This window comes from Amblyomma americanum, chromosome 4 (assembly GCF_052857255.1).
Source record: "Amblyomma americanum isolate KBUSLIRL-KWMA chromosome 4, ASM5285725v1, whole genome shotgun sequence".
In the NCBI taxonomy this organism is placed as follows: domain Eukaryota; kingdom Metazoa; phylum Arthropoda; class Arachnida; order Ixodida; family Ixodidae; genus Amblyomma; species Amblyomma americanum.
In genome coordinates this window covers 42,014,930-42,024,230 of record NC_135500.1, presented here as the reverse complement: position 1 = coordinate 42,024,230, position 9,301 = coordinate 42,014,930, and positions in this window count along the sequence as shown.

Genomic DNA, 9,301 nt, shown 5'->3' with positions numbered 1-9,301 from the left:
GGGAGACTGGGGCGGCATAGCCCGGGCTTACTGCCTTACCGCGCAAAGATGCAGAGAGAAAAGGCCACAACCAGCCACCCGAAACTTAGCCGATCGTGCCCAGCAGAGCAGAGCTTCCACGTCCACGAAAGCCTCGTTCACACGAAGCCAACCGAAGCTCTTCTTTTTCTTTCTGCTCGCACAACTCCCGTCTTTCTTAAGCCAACCGAAGCTCTTTTTCTTTCTGCTCACACAGCTCCCGTCTTTTCTGCTCTTCTTTGCGTCCAACAATCGTTTCCCAAGCCTCGTCGACCTCCTCAGTAGTCACCTCCTCCTGCCGCATAACCTCGAGAATTTTTTTCTTTTCGCAGAACGTAGCGAAACCCCCAGCTCCTGGCGAATTTCGAACAGCTCCTGCACTTTTAACTTCTCCATCGTGAGTTCCACCATTCGTTAGCAAGCCCACTAGAACAAAAGCCCTAGCTTGAAGTGGTAAACAGTTTCCCTAAATCAATTTCCCAGACAACAGGAATCCACACCTAGCATCTGCCTGTGCTATACGGTCTGGCGAAATGAACGGAAAACATTGGGCACTCACCCTGCCAAGGTATACCTCAAGCCCGTCAGTCCCGTAGCTGCCGAGGTCTGCTGGAGCCGGTAACTTCACGTGGACATCCCACCGCTGCCCCCAGTTGCTGGGATTCAGGTAGCGTGACTGGGCCGGAGAAAAGACGAGGACGATCGGAGGAAGAAAACTTAGAAAACTTCATACAAAGACTATTTACATAATGTACATGTAAGGTCAACTGAGAGTGCTTCTCAGTAAAGAGAGCTTCTTTGCAGTCTGGAGTCTCTCCCAGTAAAGGGTACTCTCATGAAGGGGGCTCTCTTCTGGTACCTAACAAGCAGCTCGTTAAATATTGTTCGTATTCCCCAGATCCCTAGCTGGGGAATACAGTTCGAAGAATGATGTCCAATCACACGATGGCACTGATGGTACCACCGACGGCAGGGCGGTCCGGATGTTCTCTCGCAGCTCGGTCGAGGTAAAGGGAAAAGGACCCGGTCACGTTGTCGTCCACGCGGCCTCCAGGTGGGCGCGCACGTGTGTCCGGACCGCGCCCATGTGGAACCGTAAGGCGCCTGCGTGACACAGGAATGCGGGCTGTCTCCCAGCAGGGGTTGAAAGATCTTGTACTGATGACCGGAACGCGGAACCTCTGTCGAAGGCGCAGCTCTCGGGCAATTGTTCAACCCCAACGTGACTGAAGATGGCAACACTGATCGTGTACTTCGTCGTCTGATGACCGGAACGAACACGTGGGGACGCTATTATCGTCGCTGCACCCGATGGCCTGTTCGAACACGTGGGGGCGCTATTATCGTCGCTGCTTCCGACCTTCCTGCAGCCACGTTTCTTCCAGAGGGCTCATTCACATTCGCGGTGGTTTTCAGGGAATCCTCCCCCATGTCCAAATTCGCCGAACTCAACAGCAGGAAGGGAGCGCGAGCACAACAGGATCGATGTGAGCAAAACATAAGAACCACGTACACGGGAGAAACACAAGGACTGGCGTCTGTCGGGCCTAGTTGGTGCATGGTGATAATACAGATTATCGATATGCGCAAAACATTAGAAGAACCATGCACACGGGAGAAGCACAAGGACTGGCATCTGTTGCGCCTAGTTGGTGCAAGGCGATAATACAGATGATCGATGTGCGCAAAACATTAGAAGAACCACGTACACGGGAGAAACACAAGGACTGGCATCTGTTGGGCCTAGTTGGTGCAAGGCGATAATACAGATGATCGATGTGCGCAAAACATTATCAGAACCACGTACACGGGAGAAACACAAGAACTGGCGTCTGTTGGGCCTAGTTGGTGCATGGTGATAATACAGATGATCGATATGCGCAAAACATTAGAAGAACCATGTACACGGGAGAAACACAAGGACTGGCGTCTGTTGGGCCTAGTTGGTGCTTGGTGATAATACAGATGATCGATGTGCGCAAAACATTAGAAGAACCATGCACACGGGAGAAACACACGAGGACTGGCATCTGTTGCGCCTAGTTGGTGCAAGGCGATAATACAGATGATCGATGTGCGCAAAACATTAGAAGAACCACGTACACGGGTGAAACACAAGGACTGGCGTCTGTTGGGCCTAGTTGGTGCATGGCGATAATACAGATGATCGATGTGCGCAAAACATTAGAAGAACCACGTACACAGGAGAAACACAAGGACTGGCATCTTTTGGGCCTAGTTGGTGCATGGTGATCATAGAGATGATCGATGTGCGCAAAACATTAGAACTACGAACACAGGAGAAACACAAGGACTGGAGTCTGTTGGGCCTAGTTGGTGCAAGGCGATAATACAGATGATCGATGTGCGCAAAACATTAGAAGAACCACGTACACGGGAGAAACACAAGGACTGGAGTCTGTTGGGCCTAGCTGGTGCATGGTGATAATACAGATGATCAATGTGCGCAATTCATTAGAAGAACCACGCACACGGGATAAACACAAGGAATGGAATCTGTTGGGCCTAGTTGGTGCATGGTGATAATACAGATGATCAATGTGCGCAAAACAAGAACCACGTACGCGGGAGAAACACAAGGACTGGCGTCTGTTGGGCCTAGTTGGAGCGTGATGATAATAAAGATGATCGATGTGCGCAAAACTTTAGAAGAACCACGTACACGGGAGAAACACAGGGACTGGCGTCTGTTGGGCCTAGTTGGTGCATGGAGATAATACAGATGATCGATGTCGGCAAGACATTAGCACCACGTAAACGGGAAAAACACAAGGACTGCCGTCTGTTGGGCCTAGTTGGTGCATGGCAATTACAGATGATCGATGTGCGCAAAACATTAGAAGAACCACATACACGGGAGAAACAAAAGGACTGTCGTCTGCTGGGTCTGGTTGGTGCATGGTGATAATACAGATGATCGATGTGCGCAAAGCATTACAAGGACCACGTACACTGGAGAAACACAAGGACTGGCGTCTGTTGGGCCTAGTTGTTGCATGGTGATAATACAGATGATCGATGTGCGCAAAACATTAGAAGAACCACGTACACGGGATAAACACAAGGACTTGCAAGGGCTTGCCAGTCCTTGTGTTTCCCCCGTGTACATGGTTCGTCTAATGTTTTGCGCACATCGATCATCTGTGTAATCAGGAGCAACTTGCCATGCTCACTGATACTCTTAACCCCTTTTGACTGTGAACATTTTCTGTCATTCGTTGTCATCTTCTCCATCGTTTTGATTGGTCTTTTGTTATTATTATCCTATTCTTTTCTTTGTTCTTTTCTCTTTCGCTTCCTCCCAGTGCACCACTGTGAGAAACCTACGGCTATTACAGGGCACCTCACAATAAATAAATAACGAACCTCCAAGATTGGGCGACGCGACAGTGCTCAGGCAGATTTAGGAAACCGCTGTTTAATGCGCGCCTCTACGCGACGGCTGCTGTGACCGATGGCTCGGTTCTGACGGGCAGTGTTTCGGCTGTAAAGGAGTGGGCAGACGACACTTTGGTTTGGCCAAAGCTTCGAAGGACATGTGAGAGCCCTAGTTTGATCCCTTGAGGCGTGAAAACGTGATCGGGCTTCATGTCGCGTACAGCCGCTCAGCTCTTTCTGTTCGAGCCAAAGGATGGATCGCCTGAAAGCTTTGCTCCATGTTTTTTATTGTTATCTAAAACTCCAAGGTTTAGTGTTCGCAGATCGTTGTCGTGTTGTGTACATGCATGCAGACACCGCTCACATGGACATCGTAGGCATTTGTTTACAACCTGTTAGCGGTGCTTAGGAAACCTAAAATATTTCCTTCTGGTTCGTTAAACACAGAAAGGCGACAAAAATAAATAGATTATAAATGCTAACTATCATGATAGCAACACCATGCATAAAGCAGTCTTCACGAGCTGGCGTGCAACAGTTTCCAAGGATTCCGCGATATTATTGTTAGAACGCGCGCATGGAAACGCGTTAATACTACACGAAGTTCACAATTATGTCAGCCTCTCATAAAAAAAGTGTGGTACGCTCCACGCTCCATATGCGAATATGAGAATGCTCGAGGTCTCGTTGGTGGTAAGTAATCAGTTTCACTCTGAGCATTGTCCTGCGGAGCCACTTACTGTCTCGCATCCGCGAGGAAGTGACAACCACCGAGCACACCAGCCATAACAGAAATGCTTTATTACGAACATGGTCCACGAAAACCACGCTACTTTGAGTGAAGTTCAACAGTAGCCCGACGACATGTAATACACGGCCTGACGGTAGCATTGTCCGCTCGCGCGTCTGTGGACCGCATAACCTGCAGTAGCGGTATGTAAGAGCGTAAGTCATCTTTCTTTGCCGTTCCTAATTCGTCCTCATGCGCTCCTGTTACTAATGGTCGTACACGTTAACTTACGATCAATGGGGTCTCGCTATACACACGCGGACGCAACTGCACAGCATCCGGAAGCACAAGTGACGGTTTCGGTGGCGGAACAGTTTGTTCATGCGGCTATGTTGGGCACTTGCCCTTGCAGATTTTCCAAGATCGAAACCTTCTTCCTATATTGGCTATCTATTGCTGGCGAACGTGCTTGTTGCGTTCGCCCGTTCGGAAGGGTGCATGCCGAACGGGCGCGACAGAGGCAGTACGTCCTTGAACAGTTCGGATCCGTGATGATCGCAATCGATCTCATCCCACACATTTAACTCTCCGTCGCAATTCCTGCAATCCACAAAACAGCATGTATTTCCTCTGCATTTTCACATATTCGTAGAAAGAACACATACAACGGCCACCCGCGATATTTTTACTCCTGCGTCGAGGCTACAGTGAACTAGAATACACTATAGTCGAGGCGTACACGCTGGCGACTTACGAGGCCCGTAATGGCGCCGTGTTCCTAGCGCGCCTGTGGCGCCATCTGCTCTCAAACTGAAGAACCGCGCGCTGTAAACGGTCTATAGGCGCGCGCTGTTGGCATTCTGGTATATCGCTCTGCCCCTCTCCTACACCATGCGTCTGTCAGATTCTGGCTTCCCAGTGGGCTTGGCGGCACGGAAATGATGGGCCACACTTACCCGCAAAACTTTTCCATCTTGCTTGTGCAGTTCCTCGGGCTGTGCCTTCAGGCTCCTTCCGGCGAGCCTTCCCTCGTCCTGACACCCTTCGTCGACTCCTGCTGCCGTGGTGGTTTTGCATCCTTGGAAAGCCTTCCCTGCGATCTACCACTGCATTTCTCGGACGCATCCGCTGCCGCGTAGCCAACGCATCTGCCGACCGCGCAGCACAGCTTGCGCAGGTGTACCTTGCCCTGGATACGTCGAACTGGATAGAGCCTCGTTATCGGGATACCAGCCTCGTGACCAAGCTATCTTCACCTCAGCTCACCGTTATAAAGCCCTCCCACAGCAATGCGCCCTTCAGTGGGCTTGGCGGCACGGAAATGATGGGCCACACTTACCCGCAAAACTTTTCCATCTTGCTTGTGCAGGTGAGCAATCGCCATTCTTTGTATGCAAAACGCTCTAGTAACCGCTTTTTATTTGTGCTGCCAAGCCCACACTACGCATGTAATATTGTATATGACTGTTCTTGTTGGATATCTGACTTGCTCTTGATGGCCGGTGATATTGAGTCCAACCCTGGGCCTAACACTCAGCCATCTGCATCTGACCTACTCAATGCCATCAAAGAAGTCCAGTCTGGGCAGTTAAGCATGCTTGTAGAGCTAAAAACCATAAAAACATCTCTCTCGGAGCACGAAAAAGCCTTCACTGAGGTGAACAGCCGTCTTTCTAAAATTGAATCAGATGTCGCCTCCTTTTCTTCAATTAAATCTGAAGTAGAGAGTATAAAGTCTACAACAGCCGAATGCAAGGCTGAGATCGCTAAGCTGACTGCCCGGCTGGACGACGCCGAGAACCGAGCACGGAGAAATAATCTAGTGTTCTATGGAATTAAAGATTCTAAGGATGAATCATGGCAAGATTCTGAAAAAATAATCATCGAGCACTGCAGCCAGCATCTGGACGTATCGATCGAGCCTCGGGACATAGAACGCGCCCATCGTCTTGGCGCTTTTTCACCAAAAAAAACCCGACTTGTTATTGTCAAATTGGCCCACTTTAAAGACAAACAACGAGTCCTATCGTCATGCAGTAAATTTAAGGATACTGGCTACAGCGTCTCTGAGGATTATTCCCCAAACACCCGTTTTGCACGTAAACGCCTTTATGATTATGGAAAAAGCCAAGGACAAACTTTCAAATTGCGCTATGACAGATTGGTATCCGGAAATACGTCATATGTCTTTGACCACGCCACTAATAACGTAATTGAACTCAAACCCTAGCAACTACCTCAAAAAAAGCACGCAGTAAAACAGTCTCGCCGTTCCCAATTATCTTTTTTACTTACTAATATCTGCAGTGTGATCCCAAAACGCGATGCCTTGTGTAACCTGATCGAATCACGTTCTGCTAATGTAGTTTTATTAACCGAAACTTGGCTTACCTCTGCTATTAACGACACTGAGATATTACCCTCTCTTCCCAATTTTGATATATTCCGAACCGATCGTAACGACCGGACGGGTGGGGGGGGTCCTCATTGCAACTGATCGCAACTTACGTTGTTTACGTCTAAACATTTCAAGCCCATTAGATATGATCTGGCTCTGCTGTGATACATGTTACCCACGTGCTTTGATTGGAATCTGCTATCGCCCTCCGAACCATGATTCCTCTAATTTTTTGCTGCATGACGCCCTGAACAGACTAACAACCCTCTATTCCAATACACCTATCTTATTGTTCGGCGATTTCAACTTCCCATCTATCACTTGGTCCGATCTTGCTTCTACGCTTTCAAATACTAACCCTCCAAGTGAGTTCGTCCACACTTGCCTTACCTTCGGCTTAGATCAAATAATTGACCGTCCAACCAGAATAACACACCATTCCGCTAATATTCTCGATCTTATACTCACGTCACAACCTGATAGCTTCTCTCCGATAACTTATCTTGAAGGACTTAGCGATCACTTGGCCATTCATGCCACATTCTCTTGTCATTTTCAAAACAGCAAAATGATAAAGAAAACGCTTACCCTTTATGATAAAGGTGACTACATCAGTCTTAACCGCGACCTCGCTACTTTTCTTAACACATTTACATCTGGTTTTTCGCTTCGCTGCATCGAATCTAGCTGGTTACTTTTTAAGTCCGAAATGCAACGCCTAATAAGCATACATGTTCCGACTATCACCATAAAAGAACGACCTGGTTCCCCATGGTATAATAAAACACTTAAAAGACTAAACAACAAAAAGAAGCGACTATTTCGTGCAGCTAAAGTGACAGACACGGATCTCGCCTGGAATAAATATTACACTACCGCTGCTAACTATGACACTCAGGTAGCCAAAACTAAAATTAACTTCTTCTCTAGCACATTATCTAACATGCTGCATGATAATCCAAAGCGCTTCTGGAAAACTATTAGCCCCTCTACTTCTAGCATAATTCACCTAGCAGATCATTCTGGAGTTCCCGTTTCCGAATCAGATGTTTCCAATATCTTAAATGAGACATTTTGCTCTGTATTTACTCACGAACCGCTTAATAACCTCCCTGAAGCCCCCTGTTTTCTCCATGCACCAATGGATACCATTATCTTTGAGCCGCGCGGCATTGCCAAGATCATTGACGCTTTAAAAAATTCTTCATCTGCCGGTGTTGACGGCATCAACGCTAAAACTTTAAAAAACACAAAGGAACATTGTAGTGTCATGTTATCTCTCCTCTTTCAGCAGTCATTTTCTTCGTGCTCATTACCTCGTGACTGGCAGATTGGGAAGGTCATTCCAGTCTTCAAGAAAGGTAACCGATCTTCACCACGTAACTATAGGCCAATCTCATTAACCAGTGTTTGTTGTAAAATTATGGAACATATAATATATTCACACACTGCCCAGTTTTTGTCATCGCACAACTTTTTTCATCCTAATCAGCATGGTTTCCGTAAAGGTCGTTCCTGCGAAACGCAACTTACTCTCTTTCTTCATGATATACATGCATGCCTCGATTGTAACATTCTTACTGATGCCATATTCCTAGATTTTGAAAAGGCATTTGACAAAGTCCCTCACGCGCGCCTAATTCTTAAGCTATCGCGACTAAACCTGCATTCCTTAGTTCTGGGCTGGATTCGGGCTTTCCTAACTGATCGCTATCAATTCGTTCATGCTAACTCTCACTCATCATCTCTCTCCCCTGTCTTGTCTGGCATTCCCCAGGGTACTGTTTTAGGCCCTCTTCTATTTCTTATTTACATAAATGATTTACCCCTTAACATAATGTCCAACGTCCGCCTATTTGCAGATGATTGTGTTATCTACCGCCCAATAAATAATCCATCTGGCATCACCACCCTTCAAGAAGATCTTCTACGCGTCGAAGAATGGTGCAGTACATGGCTGATGTCGCTTAATAGCACTAAAACGTCCCTTCTTTCTTTTCATCGCCGGCGAAACCACCAAGGTACCACTTATACTATTAACAATAATCCTGTTGCGTCAGTTGACTCGTACAAGTACCTTGGTATCCATTTAAGTAAAGATTTAACCTGGTCTCTACACATTCACAACCTCACTAATTCAGCTAATCAAATTCTAGGGTATTTACGTCGTAACCTTTCCTTAGCCCCCTGTTCCATAAAACTTCTTTCTTACTTAACATTTGTACGTTCTAAACTAGAGTTCGCATCTGCCGCGTATGATCCCCACTATGCTAACCTTATCACCACGCTCGAAGCGGTCCAGAACCGCGCTGTCAGATTCATTTGCTCGGACTACTCTTATCACACTAGCGTATCAGCACTAAAATCACAGCTCCATCTTCCTACTCTGGCCTGTCGCCGTAAAATCGCCCGTCTTTCTTTATATCATAAATTTTATCACACTTTCCACCACGAACCTCCCCCTGTCGCACGCGCCCATGGGATTTCTCGTCACAGTCATCCTAATGCCGTCTACCCTGAACAAGCCCGCACCGAAACATATCATCAATCTTTTTTCCTTAGAACAGCCAAAGACTGGAATGACCTTCCGTCCGAAGTGGCAACCATTATCAATCCCGTTCGCTTCAAATCCGCCATCGAAGACCATCTGTATTCATCCATTTAAAACACTTTTGTTTGCCCACCCCTCATGTAATGTCCTTTTTGGACCCTTGAGGAAATAAATAAATAAAATAAATAAATAAACTTATGTATCT